This window comes from Cebus imitator, unplaced genomic scaffold (assembly GCF_001604975.1).
Source record: "Cebus imitator isolate Cc_AM_T3 unplaced genomic scaffold, Cebus_imitator-1.0 Scaffold129, whole genome shotgun sequence".
NCBI classification, from domain to species: domain Eukaryota; kingdom Metazoa; phylum Chordata; class Mammalia; order Primates; family Cebidae; genus Cebus; species Cebus imitator.
This window is the reverse complement of record NW_016107444.1, coordinates 31,739-59,514: the sequence shown is the minus strand read 5'-3', so window position 1 is coordinate 59,514 and position 27,776 is coordinate 31,739. Positions and strand designations below refer to the sequence as shown.

Here is a 27,776-nt window from a genome sequence, read left to right as displayed (position 1 = left end):
CTCATCCCTTATATATTGGTATTTCCCAGAGTTAGGCCATTCTGTTTTCTTCTTCCTTAAAAAATTACCAACTCAAATGTCTACAAGAGCCAAGAAGGTATAGTAAATATGTGAACTGGGACAGATATGACAACGAGAAGGGGCAGGGTTATAGCAAGCTAGAATTACACATTGTCAAAAAGTATTCACATTATTTTAAAACACTCTGCCATAAAGCATGTCTACAGGTAGATTTAGCTTATAAGCTGCCAATTTGGAACCCAGTTAACACACCTTCCCCAAACGACTTCACCACTGCCAAAACTTCATCTACGTGCTGGTAACTCCCACTGCATCATCTTTAACTCTGACCTCTCCCTGGGAACCCCAGACCCACATATGCAGATGACTACCTACATCTTCCCTTATGTATCCCAGAGTATCCTTAAGTATCTCAAACTCCTTATGCACACAACCAAATTCATGATCTCTGCCCTTTCCTTCTCCCAAAAGTCAGATAAAAAGTAAGAAACAAATGATCTTCTTCTTGGGTTCTCTACCTCAATCAATGGCACCTCCAATTTTTCTACTGACATGGTTTGGCTGTGTCCCCACCCAAATCTCATCTTGAATTGTAACTCCCATAATTCCTGTGTTGCAGGAGGAACCTGATGGGACGTGACTGAATTATGGAAGGCAGGTCTTTTCTGCACTATTCTCGTCATAGTGAATGAGTCTCACAGGATCTCATGGTTTTATTTATTTTGAGAAAGAGTCTTGCTCTGTCACCCAGGCTGGAAGGCAATGGTGTGATCTTGGCTCATTGCAACCTCTGCCTCCCAGGTTCAAGCGATTCTCCTGTTTCAGCCTCCAATTAGCTGGGATTACAGGTGCCTCCCAGCATGCCCAGGTAATTTTTGTATTTTTAGTAGAGACAGGGTTTCACCATGTTGGCTAGGCTGGTCTCAAACTCCTGACCTCAGGTGATTTGTCCACCTCAGCCTCCCAAAGTGCTGGGATTACAGGCATGAGCCATCACGCCCAGGTTTTATAAATGGGAGTTTCCCTGCACAAGCTTTCTTCTCTCATCTGCTGCCATGTGAGACATGCCTCTCACTCTCTGCCATGACTGTAAGGCCTTCCCAGCCATGTGGAACCGTAAGTCCATTAAACCTCTTTCTTTTATAAATTGCCCAGTCTCGGGTATGTCTTTATCAGCAGCATGAAAACGGACTAATACACCTATCTTTGAAGCCAAAAACCTGGAGTCATTCCAGATTCTTCCCTTTCCCTAGCCTTCCATAATTTATCATCATGTTAATCAAGTCAATTCCATAGGCATAACAAGCACTCACTAAGCACCTAATCAGTGCCAATTACTATCAGGGGCTAGGGCTGGCCACAAAGAGGAATAATATGCAGTCGGTGCTCTGGAAGGGCAGACAGACAGCAATCCATCAGGACATGTAGTGGTGATGGAGAAGTGCCTTACAGGATGTTCTGGGAGGACAGAAGGTACACTTTGAGTCTATTTCCTCAGTGTTCTTTATATAGTCTTTATTCTCCATCCTCATGGGACTGCCTCCAGCCACCACAATAGCCTCCTAACTGGTCTTCATGCTTCCAAGTTCCCTCCTCCAATTCATCTTCCATATTGGGTAAGGACAATCTTTTGAAATAGCAAATCTGATTACGTCATTCTTGTCTCTTGCCTAAAACATGTCAATAATTTCCCCTATCTTTCAGGATATAATCTAGAGTCCTTTTGGAGTGACTTGCAAGGTCTCCCATGATCTTGCTCTGGATTCCTTCTCTAGCCTGTCTTCCAGCATCTAGGATGTAACACCATGTGCCAAATGTACCAAACCACGTGCAGCTCTCTGAACGTCCTTATGTGCGTCATGTTCTCAGTTTATGCATTCCCTCTGTCTAGAATACCTACCCTGTCACTTTTCAACTGCCTAATTCCTTAATTTTTTCTTTCTTTTTTTTTGAGACAGGGTCTCACTCTGTTGCCTAGGCTGGAGTGCAGTGGCACAATCATGGCTCACTGCAGCCTCGAATTCTTGGGCTCAGGTGACTCTCCTACCTCAGCCTCTTGAGTAGCTTGGACTACAGGTGCACACCACCACGCCTGGCTAATTTTATGGGTTTTTTTGGATTTTTTAGTAGAGATGGGGTTTTGCCATGTTAACCAGGCTGGCCTCAAACTACTGGGCTCAAGTGACTGGTCTGCCTCACCCTTACAGTGCTGGGATTACAGGTGTGAGCTACCATACCTTGAAAAAACAATCACCTCCTTCAAAAATCCTTCTCTGACCACTTTGCCCACAAAAGACGGCTTCTCCCAGGTGTTCTCTGTTACAGATCCTCCCTGTCCTGCAGGATTACAGTAGGGGAGAAAAAGAAACTTCCAAGGCATTTTGCCAGGCTGCTGAAAGGGGCCATGATAGGACATGTCCTTATGTGGGTGTCTTTGAAAACAGGCAGTGTTGAAAATATATGGGAGTGTGGGGTAGACAGTGATGATTCCAGAGGAGGTCTGGAGCCCTGGGAAAGGCCTGGCTGCTTGACTCTGGTTGCATGTGGCCTTGAGGGGCCACGAATACTTCAGGTCCACAGACCACGTATCTTAAAGAGCTACTGACATAATGTAACTCACCCACTGACACTTATGGCACCGACCCCTGCCAAATACAAAACTAAAACAAAAGAGAAAGAAAACTTTTTAACTTCATCATGGTGAGTCAGCAATCACAAATGAACCAATTAAAAGGTCTTCTTTTGGTCCTTTAATGCTAGAAGCAGATGATCAGAATGAAGGTCAAGAGGTCCTGTAAACAGTAATGGCAGAAGAGGAGTGAGCCCAGTGATCCACTTTGGGAAAAAAGCCCTTTCTGACCCCTCACTTTATTAGGTGTCTCCCTTCTGTGTATTCATGGCACCCTTGACTTTTTTTTTTTTACCATCGTGTTAGCACTCTATAATTTTGTTTTCATGTCTGACTCACTCTAGACTGAAGTTCTGGGGTAAGGGTTATGTATTAGTTTTCACCCTCAGTACCCAGCATGGTACCCAATATATTGAAACGCTTATAAAATGAATAATGGAAGAAGGGGCAGGAAGGAAGTTTAAGTAAACAGGTTTAAAGTTGAGAAGTTTGGAGACTAAAAGGGATAGATACTATAAATTCATGTGATGCAGAGAAAAAATTTCACTATGTCAGAGACAGTGAGGAAACTGCACAAAGACTTATTTGTAAGAATATTGTACATAGATATTCTGTTTATAATAACAAGAAATTGAAAAAAAAAAATCCCTTAAAGGATGTGAGTGCTTCACAGGGATGTTCCGCAGAAACTTCAAGCTGAGTGTTCTCCCCAAATGAACTCAACAGCTGCCCCGTAAGTGTGCTCATTTCCCTGTGTTCCCTATGTTAAAAAGTGGTGCCACCATCTTGCCAGCTGCCTGAAACAGAAACTAGGAATCCGTTTTTACTCATCCCTCCAGCAGCCACCTCATGTTGTCATTTCTCCTCCCCTAACATCACACGAACTTGTCCTCCTCACTGCTTCCCAAGCATTACCTTCCTCAATCCCACCTCCTGTAACCCTTTCTCCCCATTTCAGGCAATGACCTTTCTAAAGCACAAATCTGTTGCTGTCCTTCCCTCTCTGCTTTGAAACCTTGGCTGACCTCATAATAAAGTTCAAACTTCTCAGCATGACCTTCAAGGCCTCTTACCACTCTTGGACTTGTACTCCAACAGGCCAAATTACTTCCAAGTGTGTCTCCTTCCCTCCACGTGATTCCTGCCCTTCCCTAGATTCTACCTGGCCAGTTTCCAACTGTCCACCAATAGCTGGCACAGGTGTCACCTCCTCTAGGAAGCCTCTCCTGCCTGCAGTCAGTGGCCCTTATCAGATAAGGGTCAGGGGCCCTCATCAGACCACACACAGCTCCCCATGCTTGCTCTGTTGCTACAGTAACCACACTGCCCACTCAGTTTTTTTTTTCTCCCTGAGATGGAGTTTTGCTTTTTTTGCCCAGGCTGGAGTGCAATGGCACCACCTTGAATCACTGCAACCTCTGCCTCACAGGTTAAAGTGAGTCTCCTGCCTCAGACTCCCAAGTAGCTGGGATTACAGGCATGCACCACCACACCTGGCTAATTTTTGTACTTCTAGTAGAGACGGGGTTTTGCCATGTTAGCCAGGCTGGTCTGGAACTCCTGATCTCAGGTGATCTGCCCTCCTTGGCCTCCCAAAGTGCTGGGATTGCAGGCCTGAGCTACCACGCCCAGCCCCCATTCAGTTTCTTATCTGTCACTCTCCCGTAGACCTCTGCACAAGGCTTGGTAGATAGTGAGTGCTTAAGGGTTTAGGGAGGGGCAGAATTTACTTAGGGTCTCTGGAACTTGGAAGTGGGGCAGCAGTCACCAGGGGCAGGTCCAGATGGGGATCTATGAGGTGCTGATGCAAGCATGGTCTCATCTGGAGGCCTGGTCACTGCTCCACAGAGGTGGAGGAGAAGGAGGAGGCGGCTTCTCCCACACCCTGAGGATACTCTCTGCCACACTGGGGCCTCTGTGGGGTCTCCCGGGATTAAGAACATCATACTGAGCAGACAGGTCCCATTCTAGGGGGCGGAGGCTGGCTTAGCGATGGAGCCATGCTTTCCCCAAGCCATTCTTCATTCTTTATGGTCTCCGAGTTGCAGAAGCAGAAACTGCTCACCCTTGGTTTGAAGCTTTTCGTGACTTGTGCGAAGAAATGTCATCAACAGCCTTTTGTTTGGACTTGACTTGTGTGAATGTGCCAGGGGACTTGCTCAGAGGATTCTTTTCAGATGTCATTTCTGTTTGTTTGTCTATAACCCTGGTCCATGCAAAGTCATTCATGAGCCAGTTTTTCTGAGGCTCCAAGGCTGTCACAGTCTCATTCTTGCCACAGCCCGCACAGCTACTGTGTGACTCCCTCCAGCCTGGCATGGGTGCAGGGCTTTGGCCTCCCCACAGCCCCACACTTAGCAATGGTGTGTGCTGTGGCCAGGTCAGAGCCAGGCATTGAGATGCAGCTGTGAAGAGCACCCAACCAAATCTCTCACTCTTCAACTTGACTTGAATGTCTCTGAAGCCCGAGCTACAACTTCAATTTACTTCCCCCAGATGGTGAGCTAGCACCATGCCTGCATTTTTCAAAACCGTTTCCCCAATGCCCACACAGTGCCTGGCACTCAAGAAAAATGTATAACATGAGTGAACAGACCATGCAATATCCAGTTATTGGAGTCAACTGAGGGAGATCATCAAACTCAATGTTTTGAAGGAAGAATAATCCAGAATTTAATATGTCCTCAGAGCCACTTTAGACTCTGTCCGCTGCTTTTTTTGAAACAAGGTCTCACACTGTCACCCAGGCTGGAGTGCAGCAGCATGATCACAGCTCACTGTAGCCTCAACCTCCCTGGCTCAAGCGATCCTCTTGCCTCAGCCTCCTGAGGAGCTAGGTCTACAAGTGCACACCATTATGCTAATTAAAAATGTCTTTTTTTGTAGCAACAGAGTCTCTCTATATTTCCTAGACTGGGCTCAAACTCCCGGGCTCAAGTGATCCTCCCGCCTCAGCCTCCCAAAGTGTTAGCATGACAAGCGTGAGCCACTGCACCTGGCTCTGCCCACTGTCAATGCTGCTGGTGTTGGTCCTGGGAAGGAAGCCCAGAGTGCTGGGCCCAGCTGCACAGTGGACCTGGACATAGCAGAATGCACAAGTAGGTCAGCAGGACCCGCTCATTCCATTTCCCTCCCCAAGCCCAAGCCAGCTGCAAGGACTGTGGTGATAGGATAGATAAAGGCAAGGGAAATGGGAGCTGTCCCCAATTTAGTCAGTCACCAAGTGGCGATGGAGGTAAGACAGAGGTAAAAATTAGACGAGGGTTTGTGGTGGTCTCGGGAGGGAACTATAATGCAGTATATACAGAAGGGTTACAGATAGAGGTGCACACAGAGCTGGGGCTCCAGGGCAGGAAAAACTTCCCAGGGGAGGTGACATCTGAGCCAGAGTTTTAAAAGTAGAAACTGTGAGGATGGACACTCCAGACAGTACATGTGTGTGGACAGCTGGCCAAGCTGAGCGCCTGCCTTGTCCAAGCCCCTCTAGAGGGGAAAGGCCTGCCACAGGCAGCTCATTGAGTAGAGACTGCTATGCCTGATGCCAGGCAGCATTCAAGTTGCTCAGTGAAGTCAAAGCAGTAGTTCTTAAGGAAAAGAATATGGAGAAGCGGCTGGGCACAGTGGCTCACACCTGCAATCCCAGCACTTTGAGAGATGGAGGCGGGTGGATCACCTGAGGTGAGGAGTCTGAGACTAGCCTGACCAATATGGTGAAACCCTGTCTCTACTAAAAATGCAAAATCAGCCGAGTGTGGTGGCGGCTGCCTATAGTTCCAGTTACTTGAGAGGTTGAGATAGGAGAATTGCTTGAACCCAGGAGGCAGAGGTTGCAGTGAGCCGAGATCACACCATTGCACTCCAGCCTGGGTGACAAAGCAAGACTCCATCTTGAAAAAAAGAAAGAAACAAAGAATATGGAGAAGTATTCCAGGCTGGGATAGCACAAAGGCATAAAGAGTAGTTCAGTAGGGCATTGGCATCCAGGTGTTAGGGAACCGCAAAGCATCAGCTCCTTAAATTACAAGTTTTCGGTTGCATCCTGTGTAGCTGGAGTTGCCAAAAAGCCACACTTCCCGAAATGTGGAAGTATTTCTGTATCAACAAATGCCAATCACCTGGGTTTGTTTGCAGTCTATACAAGTCCTGACAGCTCCACGCCAAGACAGATTACTGGAAGGTCTCCATGAGATTGGAGGCAGTCAGAGCATAAAGAGAGAACACTTACCACCCTAGACGAAGCACTCACTGCATGCCAGGCACCAGGCCACACACGTCATGGACATTATCTCATGTAATCCCCATAAATGCGCATGAGATGGGGACTGTTATTCCCATTTTGCAGATAAGGAGGCTGGCGTTCAACATGACTAAGGGCTTATCCAGGGTTATACGGCTAGCAAAGAGGCAAAATTGGAACTCTAACGTAGGTTTGCCTGATTTGAAAACCTAAGCTCTTTTAACTTGCCCAGACAGAGGCAGAGGAGCTGTATCCCATCTTTGCTGAGACAGCCTGAAGGAGATGCTGTGAACCTGGCACAGGCACACAAGGTTGAACCACAGGGATCGGTAAAACAGTGGTGAGGTCAGGTGGTAAAGATGGACCCCTCTTCCTCTGACCAGCCTCACCGCAGTGCCAACAGATGATAGTCTAAGCACAGTAAGACCATTTCTGCCTCAGCTCAAAAGCTCTCTACTTCCTGAAATCCAGGCCTACCCTCAGAAAAGGTCTGAAATTAGGCCCAGTCACAGGCTGGAAAAAAATGAGCAACCTGTGGCTAGGGAGAACATGGTGTTTGTAACTCACATAGGCCATACCCCTCCGTTACCCTCCCTTTCTGCACCTAGCACTCCACGGGTTAGGGAAAGGGGCTCATGGCTAGACAGGGAGAGACCTACTGCTCATGGAGGATGTCCCTGGGGATCCAAATGCATGGTAGCAATGGCTGGTCCTACCTTTCTTCCTTTAGCAAATGCTCCTCTGTGGAGTACGTGAGTGAGGACTAGAACAGAAACAGATGGAGCCAGGCTCACCCTTTGCTCCCAAACCTGCACCCTACATGCAACTGTGCCTGTGCCGACAGCTTTCTTTGACCACAATGAGGTCTCTGAACCCTGTATTTCCTCCCAATAATCTGAGCAGCAGCAGAGGAATGCATCTCTATTAGAGTCAGCGACTTTGCTGGAGCGAGCCCACTGGAGGCAGGGCTGGGTCAGGAGCCCAGGCCTCCTGGATGAGCTGTCTTTCCCCACAGCCTTGGGTGTGGGTCATGGTTTCTATGCTCTGCCCTACTGCACCTTGTGCTCTTCTTCACTCTGCACTCAAAATGACTAGGCTACAAGCAGAGCTGGCTAAACCAGACACGGCTGCTGACCATGTTAAAAAAGCTCATTGCTTTGGAGGAAGGATTCTTTCCATCAGGAGAACCACATGGGCTCATGGGGCCCAATCCAACCAGTGGTCATTCTCCTTGCGTTCCCCCTCAGGAGTAGGGTGGGCAGAGAGAAGCCCTTCCGGGGAAGGGACTTGGGTATCAGGGGCCCCTGTGTGTGCAACAGCCACAGGGCAGGAAAAGAAGGGCACAGGAGCAGAGGCAGGTGGTTTGATATCGCCAAAGGTGGCCTAAGGGTGAACATATACCTGAGCAGAGTTATGCCCTTAATCCCTCTTGCTGATCTTGGGGTATGCATGAGGATGAGTGATGGAGATGGGGAATGTGGTGGAGACAGCTCTTAAGCTGGCCAGAACCTCACTGATCACAGTCACCCTAGACAAATGGGAGCAAGGCCAGTGGAGACAGCAGGGACAGAGCCCCCCTCATCAGAGCTGGTTTCTGGGCACAGGCCTCAAGCACATGCCTTGCCACATTTGGAGGACTTGCTCCATTTGGGCATTTGCTTCTTGGAGCAAGTTCCACAACCGGCCTCTGGCCCAGACACACTATTGGAAGGCACTGAGCAGCAGAGTGAAAGGTGTCACTTTGTTTTTTCAATCATCTGTTTTCCCTTTTTTTTTGATGGAGTTTCACTCTTGTTTCCCAGGCTGGAGTGTAATGGCGTGGTCTCGGCTCACTGCAACCTCTGCCTCCTGGGTTCAAGCAATTCTCCTGCCTCAGCCTCCCAAGTAGCTGGGACTACAGGCATGTGCCACCAAGCCCAACTAATTTTGTATTTTTAGTAGAGATGGGGTTTCTCCATGTTGGTCAGGCTGGTCTTGAACTCCTGACCTCAGGTGATCCACTTGCCTCAGCCTCCCAAAGTGCTGGGATTACAGGTGTGAGCCACTGTGCCCAGCCCCAATCATTTGTTTTCAAACTATGTTCAGAAGCTGTCCACTGTGGGAAACTTCCCTATACTAAGCCCTTGGAACACAGGGAGAGAGGATGGGTCTATCTCAACACAAGGGCCACAAAGGTGTCATAGGGCCAGCTGTCAACAGGCCTGCTTTCGTGATGCTGCCAATTATCAGGTGTGTGTTTCCCGGACCAGGAGCTCCTGAGAACAGAGGCCATGTGGCCCAATACTCGCCACATCAACCCTGGACAATCTCATCCACGCTCTGGGGGTTGTGTATGGACCTACCTGCAAATTGTTTCCTTCCAGCCCAGACCTCTCTCCTGAGAGATTCACTGAACTCAGGCTCCCTGTATAAGGCAGTGGCTTCCTTCTGACATTTCATTTGCCTGGATCTGGACTCTCTGCCTGCGTCAGGGCAGAGGGCAGAGCCAAGAGCCTTCATCACGGGAGGCAGGCGTGGCCTGGTGTCCTGCCTCCGTGGGAGGTGAGGCTCCAGTCCTCCTTCTCCCTTCTAGTTCTGGCTATTTATTTGGGGAGGCCTGTCAGAGAGTGACCTCTCTCCCCAGGTGTAGACAAGAGTAGGTAAAGCCGGACACAGCCCTGAAGGTGCCAGCATCTTGCTCTGCTTTCTGCCTTGCCGCTGGGACTTGTGTGTGTGGAGTTCAGACCTGGGCCCTCCTACTCACTGAGGAGCTAGCTAGAATGGCTGCTCCTGGCTGGGAGCCTCACATGGCTCAGGAGGAGGGCCAGGATCATGTTGTGCTTTCACCAGCTTTTGCTCTTCACAGGCCGCAAGAACTCCCCACGTGGGGTTCTTGTACCTGAACCAAAAAAAGCAAAGCTGCTAATCTGACAAGATCAATTCTCAAATACCACAAGAATGTAGCCAGCCTGCCTGCTCTCACCAGGGACTGTGCTTCTAAGCAGCCCTACGGTTCCTGCTCTGAGGCTGGAGCCTGGAACTGGTCTGCAAGGGAGGAAGCTGCCCCCACCAGTGTGTCTGGTCTTGCTGCCGAAGCCCCACCCTTCCTAGCATAGATCAGGCATCACCTTCACCAGGATGTCTCCCCAGTCAATCTGTCATCACTCCTCCGGCTGAAGGGCCTTCTCTGTGTCCCCACAACTCTCTGTCCTCACGTCTGGAAAGGCACATATACCTGGATATGTGTCTCCATGCACCATTTCCCTTAGCTCTGAGGAAGATGGGTACAGATTGAGGCCCAGAGAGGGTAAACAACCCAGCCCTAGTCACTTCCAAAACCTCTTCTCTTTCCACTATGGGCCAATACTTCTCAAACCATCTGTGAAGAAGGATAGGTTGGTTTTGCTTTTTTTTTTTGGGGGTGAGACGGAGTTTCACTCATGTTACCCAGGCTGGAGTGCAATGGCGCGATCTCGGCTCACCGCAACCTCCGCCTCCTGGGTTCAGGCAATTCTCCTGCCTCAGCCTCCTGAGTAGCTGGGATTACAGGCACGCACCACCATGCCCAGTTAATTTTTTGTATTTTTAGTAGAGACGGGGTTTCACCATGTTGACCAGGATGGTCTTGGTCTCTTGACCTCGTGATCCACCCGCCTCGGCCTCCCAAAGTGCTGGGATTACAGGCTTGAGCCACCGTGCCCGGCGGTTTTGCTTTTTAATTTCAATTTTGTCATAAAATGATAATTTTATAAAATAGAATAAAAATGAATCACTAGAAAAATTAAATAAGGCCCGGCGTGGTGGCTCATGCCTGTAATCCCAGCGCTTTGGGAGGCTGAGGCAGGCAGATCACCTGAGGTCAGGAGTTCGAGACCAGCCTGGCCAACCTGGTGAAACCTCGTCTCTACTAAAGATACAAAAATTAGCTGGGTGTGGTGTGGTGGGGGGATCGGCACCTGTAATCCTGGCTTCTTGGAAGGCTAAGACAAGAGAATCACTTGAGCCTGGAAGGTGGAGGTTTCAGTGAGCTGAGATCACACTATTGCACTCCAGACTGGGCAACAGCAAGACCCCGTCTCAAAAAAAAAAAACAAAAAAACAAAAAAAAAAACAGAAGAAAGAAAACATACATGTAAAATATAAGCTCCATTTAAAAAAGTTATTTTGGGTAACAAATAGCTGAGACCATAGTGCATGCCACTGTGCCAGGCCTATTTTTTAATTATTAGATTCAGCAATATAAGCTTACTCTAATTGCTATAAATGTTTTCAAAAGCTATTCCCAGTAGCATAAAAATCTTGTTGCAAACCAGTTTGAATCACTGATTCTATAGCAAGTTCCCAACTGCCTTTTGCCCATCTGGGGCATTCTACCAAGGCTTTGCCTGTCATTCACCTTCCAGTAGAAGTTAAAAAGGGATAAGATGTAGCTCCTCAGGCCCTGTCCTGGGGTAGGAGCAACAGTACACTCTGACACAATCAGAAAGTTAGCAGGTTGAGGCCTAGAACTTCTACAGCAGATGGACTTATAACCAGCTAGGTCTGCAAGATTCACCTTTGCAAATAGTGTTGGGTCCCTAGTCGTCTGGGAAGGAGATCTAAAAAGAAATCTCACAACTTCTGGACATCTACTGCAGCTCCACCTATGAGAACTGGAAGACAGAGCAAAGAGGAAAGAGATGGGGTGTACCGTTATAGGGAACCGGCAGGTTAAATTCCTCGAATAATGGAGGAGGCAGTAAGTTCAGACGAGATGTGGAATTAATTTAAAAGAAGAACATGGATTGGTTCCCAGAGGAGGTCACAACACCTGATGCTAAAGAAAATATGGAAATAAACTGCTGGGCAGAGAAACAGAGAGGACACAAATGGCAATTCCTCCACCTGTGAGCTGGAGTCCAGGTCATGGACAGGCATTGGGGCTGTCTAGCCCATGCAGGCTACACTTGGACACTGCAGAGAAGCTGTAGTTCCAGAGCACTCTGCTCTTCCCGGAAAGGTCCTGCACTTCAGGATTTCACCGCAGCAGGTACCTACTGAAAATATTTAAAACATTCTCCAAACAAAAGGAATCTGCATTCCCTTCGAGGTCCATGGTTCAGAGCCTCGATTCAGGACACAGGGTGGGGTTGGTGGGTTTGATTCCTGGCCCTATGCCACTATGATCTTGAGCAAGTCATTGCTTCCTATTTCTACAAAATGAGCATAACAACACCTACTTCACAGGATTGTTGTAAAGGATTTTTGCAAATTTGACTCCATAAAAGGGCATTATCATACTGACTTTGTGTGTAACGATTGTGCATGTATGTAAAAACACTGAAACTTCCTCCATAAGAGATGTCCTTTTTGTATACGTGCATTTGCGAAGGATGAAATTTCTCAAGATCTTGGGTCTTTGGGCAACTGCATATGCAGTGGTGACCTACTGCGGCTTTTGACTGATCTTGTCAAAAGCCTTAGGTTGTTAGTCACAGGATTTCAGATGACCATGGTTGTAAGCCTGGGTGCACACAATGACCAACTATAGTGAAATGTGTTTATACATTTCCTTTTGTACCATTTCTTTATGAACACAGTTTACCTGCTCATAACTGCTGTATCCATGTGACTGTCATTAGTAACCCGTGTATGCCTGTTGTTAGCCTACCTGTTTATGCTAGGCAATAAAATATGTATGTTATTATTGTCTGTTTCATGTGTAAAGTGGTCTATAAAGTGTTCTGTAATGTTTTTATGTTGATCAAATAATTCCCTTGTTAAGAATGTAAATAAATATATTTTAAAGAATTTTAAAGATTATCTTTTCCAGAATTATGTTTTTAAGATTTTAATCTTTCAGAATTGTGATTTTCAGGGTTTTAGACTTTTTATGGATTCTGATCTTTTAGGATTTCAACATTTGGGATTATGGTGTTCAGGACTGTGTCTTTTGGAATTATGATCAGCTCCCATTGTAAAGGCTAAATGATGTAATGAAATACAGTGTCTGGCTCTAAAAACGGCATGACACTGTATGTGTAAGGGTTGTCTGTGTCTGCCAGTGGAATGTAAGATCTCGGAGGGGAGAGGTTCTATGTCACCTATGCAGTGCTGAAGCTATAGCACCTAGAAAAACATCTGGCACTTTGTTGAATGACTTCATAGGATAATAGGGTCAATGTGGCAACTTTTTAAGGGATGAGAGAGACCTGAATATGATTAAATAGTGATAAGAAGGAATCAGTGAAGAGAATGAAGATCCAGGTTCCTGCAGACGTGAGAGAGGTTGGAGAATTAGGGCTCAGGGGAAGAAACTGACCTTGGAAAGAAGACAGTATATCAAGTACCAGGACTTGATGACTCATTAGATATGTTGTTGGGAGGAGAAGGAGAAAGAATAACTCCCAGATTTCCAGCTTGGGTGAGAGTGGATAGTGGTGCCATTTCCTGAAATAAGAATATAGACTGATTAGATTTATTCAGTGAGTTGGATACACTGAGCTTGAGATGCTTTTGAGTCATCCAAATGGAGCTGTCCAGCAGGAATTTGGGTATTTGGGTCTAGAGATCAGTAGAGATGTGGGCTGCAAAAAAATTGACAGTCATCAGCACAGATGATGTTAGCTGAAGCAGTGGAGTGAGAAGAGGGGAGAGCTCTAATTGAAACCTGGCAAACACCAACATTTAAGGATGGGCACAGGAAAAGAAGATCACTTGCAACAGAGACTCAGAAGGAACTGTCACGTGCGAGAACTGGGATGGAATCTGGACAAAGAAATAAGGAGGAGAAAGTTTCAAAATGGAGGAAGAGATCAATACTGTCAAATGCTTCTGAGACATCACAAAAAGATAAAGACTATCTGTCGGATTTCAGTGCTTTTGGTGGTCTGGATAAGGGCATTCTGAGGAGAAGAGAAGCGAAAGTGGAAGCCAGACTACACGGATTAGGAGTTAGAGAGACATGAGGAAGCGGAGAAGGTAACTGTAGCAAGTCCTGCACATTCCTGGTGGGGGTGTGGGGATGCCCAGTGTGCTCCCAGCCTAGAGGGACAATGATTTTGCAGAAATAGAGAAGTAGATGGTACTCTATTCTCCTCCGTAATTTATGGTATGGGATAACATTTGGCAAGGATGCCTCTCAATCCCACCACCTCCCCTTGCCCCCGGTGTTGTAGTGATGAAAATCCTAGGATCTTTTTCTGGAAGGGCTTTGTAATATGGGGATACCATGCACTCAGCTATCCTGTCCAGGAGTCCACAAGCATTCAAAGCCCCCAGGGCAGTGCAATAGGCCTCCTGTACCTTCTCATGTAAGGGTCCCAAAACAGGCAGCTGGGACTGTGTATCAGCCCTCCAGACTTCCTGCCTCAGAGAGCTCTGCAAAGTTTCAATGGCCATCTTTGCACTCTGGGAAACACAGCCAGCTTGGACCATGGCAATGATTCCTTAGCAGTATGTGAATCACAGACACACAGTCACAGATACACACCACACACCCCAGCCTTTCTAAAATAGAGTGCATCTGAAGAAAAGCGTGGTTTTCCTCTGTAGAGCTGGGTAAGGGAACCACTTCCATTTCTCTATCAGCACCTCATTAGCTACCACCAGACATCTGGCAGACCTCGGTACTTTGGCCATTAGCCAGCCTGTCCATGAAACAGCAGCTGTGAGAGGAAGTAGAAAGCAGTTGTTAAGTATGTGAGCTTGGGTTCCAAACCTAGTTTTATCACTTCCTATCTGTGTGACCTCAGGCAAACGACTTGACTTCTCCATGCCTCTATTTCCTCATATTTAAAACTGGACTAATAAGGGTTAGTCTCATATGATTGTTAGGAGAATTAGAACAGAAGAAACAGGAAAAAGTCTCAGCACGGGACCTGAACCAAAGTAAACACTCAGTAGGTGTGAGCTATCATTGTCACGGCTGCTAGTTATCACTCTGCAACATGGAACAGATAGGGCTCTGCTTCCTCCTGAAACTGTGGGCCACAGGCTTGGCCTGCAGGCGCCTCATTTTCTCCAAATACTGAGCGGCCCTACTGGCCACCAACTAAAAGATATGACACTCGATCATGTCTCTCACCAAAGCACAAAAAGCTACTCAAATGTCCGAGGCAAAATACTGACAGGAAAATGGGGTATGCCAATTATGTGTCAATTTGGGTTTTATGAGTTATACTTTTTCTTTTTAAAGAAAACATTCAAAATGTTTACTGTGACCTACTCTAGGGTCTTTATTTTTCTTCCTGAAAAAAGCCTACCTAATTCTAATGAAAGTCACTGAGAAAACAGGATTCACTTAATAAGTGTCTAACATTAGATTTTGTTGAAATGATCTAACACTTATGGCCCCAAGACACATCATCTCATTTCATTCTTTTGACTAATGAGTGAAGTAATACTCAGACTTTTCCAAGATCACATAGCCTGTGAAGTGAGAAAGCTGTGAGAACTTTCAGTGTTCAAATTTTCATCTCCTTTCAATCTATCATGTACTGGAATATGTCACAATAATTATTTTTCTTCAGTAACTCTCTCCACTAAAAGACTGTCTTATCAACATTTCCCACATCCTTACACTCTCAATTTCTGGAGGGCAGATATTAATTTCCATTTGCAAAACAAATACCAAGTGTCTACTATGTGCTAAAGGCTCTGCTAGGTGTTGGCAGCCATGAAGAGACCATGCCTCTATGGGAGGAGTTCACAGCCTCAATGGGAGGAGAAAGAAACACAGTAACAAGGCTATGGGTGAGGTGGGGCACAGGGTGGGGGAAAGTGTCATGGAGTGTATTTCTAGGTAAGGGAAGACTCTGCATTCCACGAGACCAAACAGATTGAAAAGCCCTCACTCAAAATAGAGCAAAACAAGAGCTCAATAAATCTGAGTTCCTTTGGACCTACTGCCATCCCCTTCCCATCTCTCTAATTAGAGAAAGATGTATCCAAGTGGGCAATCCTCAAGGGAGGAAAGGGGGACTTCCCAGCAGACAGTGCAAGGGTGTGACAGCAAACAGGCTGGCTTCTCAGAAAAGCAGGACTCTGGTCTGGCTGGAATGGCACATCAGCACCCCTCCTTTACACCGCCTGCTCCCTGGTCTGCACCAGGGATGGGGGTCAATGACTAGGTGGGCTCAGGGAAGAGTGAAGTGTACATATGAAGATAATGTGTGCTTCACATAGCATTTGGGAATTTTTTTTAAAAAAGTAAGATTTAGGCCAAGCTAAAGCCTTCTGCGAGGAGAGCACCTAGCAAAGCACTAGCAGTCCTGCAGCAAGTTTGGGGTTTGGGGTTGGCACGGCCGGTCACGTGGCTGGTGTGTGGCGGTGTGCAGGCCGTTGGGTCAGCGGGTCTGGGACTCTAGTGGCACTGGCGGCAGCATGGGACTGAGGCATCGCTAGGCACGTGCACGGGGCAGTGTTCCAGCAGCTTCGAATCAGTACAATGGGGATGCCAGTCAACGGGCCCACAGAGACGCTGACCTGTGGTCCGCACATGACAAGATGCTGCCGCAGCCCCTCAAAGGCAGCAATGTTGAGGTTTAGAACATCAATAAGAAGGAGAGTAACCGGCAGAGGGTTGGATTGGAGCTGATTACCTCAGAGAATTTCACCAGCCGAGTAGTTTTGAGGCCCTAGGCTCTTGCTTAAATAACAAATACTCTGAGGGGTACCTGGGCCAGAGATACTATGGCGGGACTGAGTTTACTGACGAGCTGCAGACCTTCTGTCAGAAGTGAACCTTGCAAGCCTATAAACTAGACCCACAGTGCTGGGGGTCAACGTCCAGCCCTACTCAGGCTCCCCTGCAAACTTCGAGTTTACACTGCCCTGGTGGAACCCCATGGGCACATCATGGGCCTGGGCCTGCTGGATGGGGGCCACCTGACCCACGGGTTCATGACAGAGAAGAAGAAAATCTCTACCACGTCCATCTTCTTTGAATCTATGCCCTGTAAGGTGAACCCAGACACTGTCTACATCAACTATGACCAGCTGGAGGAGAACGCCCGCCTTTTCCACACAAAGCTGATCATCGCAGGAATCAGCTGCTGCTACCAAAACCTGGATGATGCCCGCCTGTGGAAGACTGCAAATGAGAATGGGGTGTATCTCATGGCGGCCATGGCACACATCAGCTGGCTGCTGGCAGCTGGCATGGTGCCCTCCCTATTTGAACACTGCCACATGGTGACCACCACCACTCACCAGACCCTGAGAGGCTGCCAAGCCAGCATGATCTTCTACAGGGAAGGAGTGCAAAGTATGGATCCCAAGTCTGGCAAAGAGATTCTGTACAACCTGGAGTCTCTCATCGACTCTGCTGTGTTCCCTGGCCTTCAGGGAGGTCCCCACAACCACATCATTCCTGGGGTTGCTGTGGCCCTGAAGCAAACTATGACGCTGGAATTTAACGTTTATCAGCACCACGTGGGGGCCAGCTGAGGCACTGACGGAGCTGGGCTACAAAATAATCACAGGTGGTTTTGACAACCATTTGATCCTCATGAATCTTCGTTCCAAAGGCACAGATGGTGGAAGGGCTGAGAAGGTCGTAGAAGCCTGTTCCATTGCTGGCAACAAAAACACCTGCCCAGGTGACAGAAGCGCTCTACAGCCCAATGGACTGCAGCTGGGGACCCCAGCACTGACTTCCTGTGGACTTTTGGAAATAGACTTCCAAAAAGTAGCCCACTTTATTCACAGAGGGACAGAGCTAACCATGCAGATCCAGGGCAACTGTGGCATCAGAGCCACCCTCAAGGAGTTCAAGGAGAGAATGTCAGGAGATAAATACCAGGGGGCATACCAGCTCTCCAGGAGGAGGTTGAGAGCTTCACTTCTCTCTTCCCTCTGCTTGGCCTGCCAGACTTTTTTTTTTTAAAGACAGAGTCTCGCTCTGTCACACAGGCTGGAGTGCAGTGGTGTGATCTTGGCTCACTGCAACCTCTGCCTCCCGGGTTCAAGCAATTCTCCTGCCTCAGCCTCCCGAGTAGCTGGGTCTACAGGCACGCGCCACCACCCCTGGCTAATTTTTGTATTTTCAGTAGAGATGGGGGTTTCACCATGTTGGCCAGGCTGGTCTTGAACTCCTGAACTTGTGATCTACCCGCCTCGGCCTCCCAAAGTGCTGGGAATACAGGTATGAGCCACTGTGCCCAGCCTTTTATTTTTATTTTTAGAGAGGGAGTCTAGCTCTCTCAGGCTGGAGTGCAGTGGTGCCATCTTGGCTCACTGCAACCTCCACTTCCTGGGTTCAAGCAATTCTTCTGCCTCAGCCTCCCGGGTAGCTGGGACTACAGGTGCAGCTACCACGCCCAGCTAATTTTTGTGTTTTTAGTAGAAACGGGGTTTCACCATATTGGCCAGGCTGGTCTCAAATTCCCAACCTCATGATCTGCCTGCCTTAGCCTCCCAAAGTGTTGGAATTACAGGGGTGAGCCACCATGCTTGACCTGGCCTGCCTGACTTCTAAAGGAGCCGGCCCACTCTGGACCTGCCTGGCGCCACAGAGGAAGCTGCCTGCTGGAGGACCCCCCACCTTGAGAGATGGACAAGCTGCCCCACAGGGGACCCACTGACACTTGTGCCCTTTGAGGGGGGTTCTTTTGGATTTTTTTCAAGTTTTCTTCATAAATTAAAATTTGTTTAATTCTCATTGTTAGTAATTCTGGGACAGGTTATTAGGTTTTTTTTGTTTGTTTTTTGAGACAGAGTCTCGCTCTGTTGCCAGGCACCAGGCTGGAGTGCAGTGGCGTGATCTCGGCTCACTGCAACCTCCACCTCGCAGGTTCAAGCAATTCTTCTGCCTCAACCTCCCAAATAGCTGGGACTACAGGCGCGCACCACCACGCCCAACTAATTTTTATATTTTTAGTAGAGATGGGGTTTCACCATGTTGGCAAGGATGGTCTCGATCTCTTTACCTCATGATCCACCCACCTCGGCCTCCCAAAGTGCTGGGATTACAGGCGTGAGCCACCGCACCCGGCGGTTATTAAAGGTTTTAAACTTGAACCTGGCTTTCTCACAGCTGGACATAGTTATTTTAGAAAAATAACATACTGTGTAGCTATTTGGCCATAGTCATTTAGACCGTGGTGTAGGGCAAAGCTACTAGAAAGATTCTAGGGTTTTACTCTTCCTGGGTTTTCCTCTGCCTTGCTGCAACAGAGAGGAAATGCCCATGTCCATAGCTTGGACACTTTACCCCTCGTACTATCTTGTTACCCTGTGGCATGCCAAAGGAGAACTGAATCAGCCTCTGAGGCTTCTGCTGTATGCTGTCAATCAGAAGTGTATGTTAGCCAAGTGTACACAAGTGCACCCAATATGGTGGTGGGGGGGTGCGGTCATTAGCTCAAAGTATGGTGTAGAAATGGTCTTCTTCCTCCATCCTGGAAGTCCCAGTCCCATCCTGGTGTGAGAATCAACCAGGCTTTCCTGATTCACCTGAGATAACCAACTCCTCCCATAATCAGGAAACCAAATGTCACCTTCCCAAAGAAACTTTATTTTTACAGGGCTGAAGTGCAAAACATAGATGATCAAACATAGATGGTCTTTTTTTTTTTTTTTGACAGTCTCGCTCTGTTGCCAGGCTGGAGTGCAATGGCGTGATCTCAGCTCACTGCAACCTCCGCCTCCCAGGTTCAAACGATTCTCCTGCCTCAGCCCCCCAAGTAGCTTGGATTACAGGCATGAGCCACTACGCCAGGCTGATGATCATTTTTAATAAGCACAATCAAATTGTTAACCACAGGATATCTACAAGAATTATAGCTTTAAAAAATACAATATTTATATTTCAAAAATATTTGAACTCAAAGATTTAATGGTTTGTTTTTGTACATCATGTCAAAATTAACACATCAAAAGAGTTTTATCAAGTCCTTTTCTGTCAAAATGTTGATGCTACAGAAATCAAAACCTTGAATTTACTTATTTTGTAATCAAAATATCAAGAAATACTAGCTACCCATATGAAAAAAAAAATCCTAGATCTCAACCTCATTCCTAACACACAAAACCAAAAATAGATGAATTGATAATTTAAATATAAATAACAAAATTGTAAAACAGAAGAAAACAAAGGATGGCACCATCATAAACTATTATGTGTGTATGTAAATCCAAAAACTGCTACGAAGGGCAATTTGCCAATAACTCTCAAAATGTTCACAAAGGCAGAAGAAAACACAAACACAGTAAGAAATGAAACAGAAGATAGAAAAAGACCTAAATGGAATCTATAGAGATTATAAACACAGTATCTGATATAAAAATATACCAGGTGGGATTAACAAATGATTAGAAGCTACAAAAGAAAAAGCAATAAATGTGAAGACATAGCAATATCAACTATCCAAAATGGAGCACAGAGAGAAGAAAAGATTGAAAAACAAAAATCCAGAGCATCAGCGACCTATGGGACAAATAATATAACATCCATGTAATTTAAATCCTGGAACGGGAGGTGAGGCAGAAAAAAAAAATTGAGAAAATATGTAAAAAAGGTCCAAATGCAATTATGAAGAAGAAAATAAAACAAACAAACAAGAAAACTATGAACCTATAGATCTGAGGAGTTAAATAAACTCCAAGCCAAATAAAGGTAAAGAAAACCACAGCCAGGCACAGTGCCTCATGCTTGTAATCCCGGCACTTTGGGAGGCTGAGGCAAGTGGATCACCTGAGGTCAGGAGTTTGAGACCAGCCTGACCAACATGGTGAAACCCCATCTCTACTAAAAATACAAAATTAGCTGGGTATGATGGCACATGCCTGTAATCCCAGCTACTCAGGAGGCTGAGGTAGGAGAATGGCTTGAACCCAGGAGGCAGAGGTTGCAGTGAGCCAAGATTGTCCCACTGCATTCCAGCCCTGGCAACAAGAGCGAAACTCCATCCCTATTTAGAAATCAAGCAAAAATACTTCAAAAGAACCAATGGTCCAAAGTAGAAATCACAAGTAAAGTCAGATAGTATTTTTAATTCAACAAAGATAAAAATATAACATATCAAAATTTGTAAGATGTAGCCAATGCAATATACGGAGTGAAATTTATAGCATTACAATGCTTATATTAAAAAGAAAGAAAATCAATGATCTAACCTTCTAGCCTAAGGAAAAAAAAAACAATAAATTAAAGTACAACTAAGAGAAAGGTAAAAAAAAAATGAAGATAGGCACAGAAATCAATGATACAGTGGAAAAAATATCAATACACAAGAACCAATGAAACTAAAAGCTAGTTATTTGAGAGGATCAATTAAAATGATAAACCTCAAACCAGATGAATTAAGAAAAAGAGAGAAAAAATGCAAATTACCAGTATCAGGCATGAAAGAGAAGACTCTGTCTCTATCCTAGACATTAAAATAATAAGAAGAAAATACTATAAACAATTTTAGGCTAATAAATTCAATAACTTAGAAGAAAGGCAAAACTTCCTTGAAAGACATGCTACCAAAGAAGAACTAGAAAAACCTGAATAACTATAGAATTAAAGAAATTTAACTCCTAATTAAAAACAAAACAAGACAAAACAAAAAAACAAACAAAAACCTTCCCTGGCTAGGTGTGGTGGCTCATGTCTAACTCCAGCACTTTGGGAGGCTGAGATGGGTGGATCACTGGAGGCCAGGAGTTCGAGACCAGCCTGGCAAACATGGCAAAACCTCGTCTCTACTAAAAATACAAAAATTAGCTGGGCGTGGTGGCACACACCTGTAATCCCAGCCACTTGGGAGGCCGAGGCACAAGAATTGCTTGGACCCAGGAGGCAGAAGGCAGAAGCTGCAGTGAGCTGAGATTGCGCCACTGTACTCCAGCCTCGGTGACAGAGTGAGACAGTCTCAAAAAGAAACAAAAAACAAAAGCTTTCCGATAAGACACGTGCAAGCTACGAAATAATAAAAAATACAAATATTGGTCTCTGCTCCTGGTTCTTACATAAAGCTCCTAAAATCATTACAGAAAGGGGCACTAGGAGAATCTTTCCCTCTAATATCTAGTCTTTGACCCTAGTTCATGACCCAGAGCTCTTAAGATCTTTATAATTTCCTGATGGATAAAAGCATCTGACACAGAGTTGCTAAACTCCTTCAAATTTCCTGGGTGATAGGAACATCTTATGTTCTCATGAGGTGACTTCTGGATAGCCTTATGTTGGGTGCTGGTTGGCAGGGGAACCAACCATGTAATTAGAGGGCTGGAACTTTTAGCCTCACCCCCCGACCTCTGGGGATGGGAAAAGGGCTGAAGGTTGATTTGATCACCAGTGGTCAATGATGCAATGAATCATGCCTATGTAATCCTCCATAGGGTTTATAGAAGCCTCCACAAAAACCCAAAAGGACAAGGTTCAAAGAGCTTTCAGACTACTGAACACATAGAGGTCCCAGAGGGTGGTGAACCCCTTACCACATGCCATGCCCTATGCATCTCTTCCATCTGGTTGTTCATCTGTATCCTTTGTGATATCCTTTATAATAAATGGGTAAACACAAGTAAAGTTTCCCTGAATTCTGTGAGCTGCTCTAGCAAATAAATCAAACCCAAGAGCGGGTAGTCTTGGAATTCACAATTTATAGCTGGTTGGTGAGATGTATAGGTAACAACCTACTATTTGTGATTAGCATCTGAAGTGAGGTATAGTTTTGTTGAGCCTTCAACCTGTGGGATCCGACGCCATCTCCAGGCAGATAATGTCAGAATTGAACTGAATTATGGGACACCCAGTTTAGTGTCTGCCGAAGAATTTGCTTGATGTGTGGGAAAAACTGCCACACATCTGATGTCAGAAGTGTGTTCACTGGTGCATGAGAATAGAGATAAAAAACTGCATTTTCTTCAGACAGGCCGAGATTTTGCTGGTGAATTCTATCAAACATTCCATGAAAAATATTACCAATTATACACAAAATTTGTAGAAAGATGGAGAAATATTTTCCTGCTTATTCTGAAGCCAGCATTACTATATTACCAAAACTAAAGACATCACAAGAAAACTATAGACCAATATCTTTCATGACCAAAGACACAAAAATCCTTTAAAAATGTTTAACAAATTGAATACAGCAATGTGTAAAAAGAACAATACACTAAGACCAAATGAAATTTATCCTACAAATGAAAGACTGGTTCAACATTCAAAAATCAATTAATGAGAAAAAAATCAATCAATGTAATTCATCATATTAACAGACTAATAAAGAAAAGCCATACGATCTCCTCAATACATACAGAAAGAGCATTTGACAAAATTCAACATCTATTCATGATAAACACTCTCAAGAAACTAGGAACAAAAGAGAACTTCCTCTACCTAAAAAGGGGCATCTATGAAAAACCTACAGCTAACACCATAACGGTGAAAGACTAGATGTTTTCCTCCTAAGACTGGGAGCAGACAAGGCTGTTCATTCTCACCTCACCTATTTAATACTTTTCTGAAGAGTCTAGCCACTGCAGTAAGGTAAGAAAAAGGAACGGGACATACAGATTAAAGAGTAAGAAATAAGACTGTCTTTAGTAACAGATGACATGACTGTCCATGTATAAATGGTACTGGCACAAAGTCATAAACCAATATTAATAGACTAGGGAGTCCGGAAAGAGACCTACACATATATGTTCAACTGATTTTCAACAAATATGCCAAGGTGATTCAATAAGGAAAGCAGAGTCATTAGCAAATGGTTCTGGAACAACTGAACATCCACGTGCAAAAAGTGAACCTCAACTCTTACATACACAAAAATTAACTCAAAATTCTGAAATAAAACAAGAGAAAATTTTTTGACCTTGGACTGGGGAAAAATTTCTCAGATGCAACACTGAAACCACAATCCATAAAAGAAAATGTAGAAAATTAGCCTTTACCAAGATTAGAAATTTCTGCTCTATGAAAGACAATGTAAAGAGAATGGTAAGAAAGATAATAAAATATCGGCAAATCACACAAAGTATCTGACAAAGGGCTCTGTCCAGAAGTTTAAAGAACTCTTATAATTCAATAAGATAAACAAACAATTAAAAAATGGCAACAGGTCGGGAGAGTTCTGTAAAGATTTTAAAAATGGCAAATAAACACATGAAAAGATATTTATCATTGCTAGTCATTAGTAAATTGCAAATTAAAACCATAATTTTAGATATTGAGATATCACTATAGATCTATTAGAATGGCTAAAATCAAAAGTCTGATACAAGGATGTAGAGCAACTGGAACTCTCATTCACAGTGGTGGAAAAGCAAATAGTAAGATCACATTGGAAAACAGTCACTATGGGACCCAGCCATTCCACTCCCAGGTATTTACTCAAGAAAAATGAACACATACATTCACACAAAAGCCTGTACTCTACTCATGTTTATAGTAGCTGTATTGATAGTTACTAAAAACTGGAATTAACCCACATATATATATATACATATATATAAAACTGGAATTAACCCATATACATATATACATATATATAAAACTGGAATTAACCCATATACATACATATATATATATGGGTTACTAAAAACTGGAATTAACCCATATATATATATATATATATACATGGGTTAATTCCAGTTTTTAGTATCTATCTATCTATCTATCTATCTATCTATCTATCTATCTTTTGACCTTTGAGTAATCAGACTGTGTTACATCCACACAATGGAATACTAATCAGCAATAAAAAGAACATTTGATGCACATGGCACTTGTATGAATCATAAATGCATATGCTGAATTAAAGATGTAGACTCAAAAAGCTTCACGCTATATGATTCCATTTATATGACATTCTGGAAACACTACAGTGGTTTCCGGGGGCTGGGGGTAAGGGGAGATGTTAGCTACAAAGGAGCAAAAGGGAATGTTTTAGGACTGATAGAAATGCACTATTGATTGTAATAGTGGCTATACAAAGTATGTATCCCTCAAAATTCACAGAACTACACTAAAAGGGAAATTTCATTGTTATGTAAATTAAACTTCAATAAACTTTAACTTAAAAAAACATTTTATTTTATTTTTATTTTGACAGTCTCGCTCTGTTGCCCAGGCTAGAGTGCAGAGATGAGATCTCGGCTCACTGCAACCTCTGCCTTCTGATTCAGCAAATTCTCCTGCCTCAGCCTTCCCAGTTGCAGGGATTACAGGTGTGTGTCACCACACCTGGCTAATTTTTGTATTTTTAGTAGAGATGGGGTTTTGCCATTTTGACCAGGCTGGTCTCAAACTTCTGACCTCAAGTGACCTGCCTGTTTCAGCCTCCCAAAGTGCTGGGATTATAGGTGTGAGCCACTGCACCAGGCCAATAAACCTTAATTTTAATAAAATTATGATACAAGCCATACAATTGTATATTATCCATTCATTTTAAAAATCAAGTGAATCCAAGTATGCTGGTAATAGGATAATCTCTAACCTACATTCCTAGAAGTAAAAAGCAAGGTACATGATATACTTTGGGTATCTGCTGTCACTCAAATCTCATGTAGAAATGTAATCCCCAATGTTGGAGGTGGGGCCTGGTGGAATTGGATAACGGGGGTGGATTTCTCATGAATGATTTGGCACCATTTCCTTGGTGCTGTCCTTGTGATAGTGAGTGAATTCTCACAATATCTGGTTCTTTAAAAGTGTGTGGCATCTCCCCTCTCTCACTTTCTCTAACAAGTGCCACGTGACATGCCTGCTCTCCATTTGCTTTCTGCCATGATTGTAAGCTTTCTGATGCCTCCCTAGAAGGTAAGCAGATATCGTCAGCACCATACTTCCTGTAAAGCCTGCAGAATTGTGAGCCAATTAAACCTCTTTTCTTTATAATTTACCCAGTCTCAGATATTTCTTTGTGGCAATGCAAGAGTGGCCTAATACATAAAATTGGTACCAGGAGTAGAGTATTGCTAGAAAGACACCTGAAAATGTGAAAGTGACTTCGGAACTGGGTAATGGATTGAGGTTGGAAGAGTTTGGAGGGCTCACAAGAAGACAGGAAGATGAGGGCATGTTTGGAACTGCTTAGAGACTGGTTAAATGGTTGTGACCAAAATGTTGATAGGGCTTTGAACAATGAACTCTAGGCCAACAAGGTCTCAGACTGAAATGAGGAACTCATTGGGAAATGGAGCAAAGGTCATAACATATTATGCCTTTGCAAAGAGTTTGGTTGGATTGTGCCCTTTCTCAAGGGATCTGTGGAAGTTTGAACTTGAGAGTGATGATTGCGTATCTGGCAGAAGAAATTTCTAAGCAGCAAAGCATTCAAGATTGCCTGCTCTTAACAGCTTACACTCAGATATGGATGCAAGTAAATGACTTAAAGTTGGAATTTATATTTAAAAGGGAAGCAGAGCATAAAAATTGGGAAAATTTGTAGCCTAGCCACGTGACAAAGAAAGAAAAAGCTTTTTCAGAAGAGGAATTCACGCAGGCAGTGGAGCAACCACTTGCTAGAGACATTTGAATAACTAAAAAAGACCCAAGTGCTAATATCTAAGACAATGGGGAAAAGGTCTCAAAGGTATTCTAGAGATTTATGAGGTAGCCCCTTCCATCATAATTCCTGAGGCCCAGGGGACAAAAATGATTTCTTGGGTCAGGCCCAGGGCCCCACTCCCGTGGAACCTCAGGACACTGCTCCCCACATCCTGGCCACTCCAGCTCTAGCGATGTCTCAAAAAGGACAAGGTACAGCTTGGGCTGCCACTTTGGAGAATGCAAGCTGTAAGCTTTGACAGCTTCCATGTGGTGTTAAGAGTGTACATAGTGCAAGAATAGTAGATTCTTGGCAGCGTTCACCTAGATTTCAGAGAATGTATGGAAAAGCCTGGCTGCCCAAGCAAAACCCTGCTGCAGGAGTGGAGCCTGACAGGGAACCTCTACTAGGACGGTGTGGAGGGGAAATGTGGTGTTGGAGCCCTCATAGGGTCCCCCACTAGGACTGTGAGAAGAGGGCCACTATCCCCTAGTCCCCAGAATGGCAGATCCACCAGCATTTTACACCCTGCACCTGAAAAAGCCTCAGGCACTCAATGCCAGCCCAACAGAGCAGCTGCAGGGGCTGCACCCTGCAAAGCCAGAGGGGTGGAGCTGCCCAAGGTCTTGGGAGCCCACTTCTTGTCCCAGTGTGCCCTAAATGTGGGACATAGAGTCAAAGAAGATCACTTTGGAGCTTTAAGATTTAATGACTGCCCTGCTGGTTTTCAAACTTGCATGGGGCCTACAGCCTCTTTCTTCTGGCTGATTACCCCTTTTTGGAATGGGAATGTTTACCCAATGCCTATACTCCCATTGTATCTCAGAAGTAAGTAACTTGTTTTGATTTTACAGTCTCATAGGTGAAAGGAACTCATTTCCAGATAAGAATTCATATTTTTTCATTTAAAAGTCAATTTTAGTTTTTATTATAACTCAAATTTTTTTTATATAACTCAAATTTAGATTTCAGTTAATGCTGGAATGAGTTAAGACTTTGGAGGGACTATTGAAAAGGGATGACTGTATGCTGAAATGTGAGAAGGACATGAGATTTGTGTGGGTCAGGGACAGAATGATATACCTTGAATATTTTTCCCTGCCCATATCTGATGTTGAAATGTAATCCTCAGCCAGGCTCAGTGGCTCAAATCTGTAATCCCAGCACTTTGGGAAGCCAAGGTGGGCAGATTGCTTGAACCCAGGAGTTTGAGGCCAGCCTGGACAACATAGCAAAACCTCACATCTACCAGAAATATAAAAATTAGCTGGGTATGGTTGTATGCACCTGGAGTCCCAACTACGTGGCAGGCTGAGGTGGGCTAATTGCTTGAGTCCAGAGGTCAGGGCCACAGCAAGCCGAGATTGCACCACTGCACTCCAGCCTGGGCAACAGAGCAAGACTCTGTCTCAAAAAAAGGGAGAGAGGGAGGGAGGGAGGGAGG

At 44.9% G+C, this 27,776-nt stretch overlaps 1 protein-coding gene and 1 pseudogene across 2 annotated transcripts in view; one reads left to right on the top strand and one right to left on the bottom strand.

Moving 5' to 3' along the window:
• Positions 1 to 27,776, bottom strand: part of ST3GAL3 (ST3 beta-galactoside alpha-2,3-sialyltransferase 3) — a 114,012-nt gene that overhangs the window by 60,844 nt on the left and 25,392 nt on the right. The window lies entirely within an intron of this gene.
• On the top strand, positions 16,294 to 18,395 carry LOC108312687 (annotated as a pseudogene).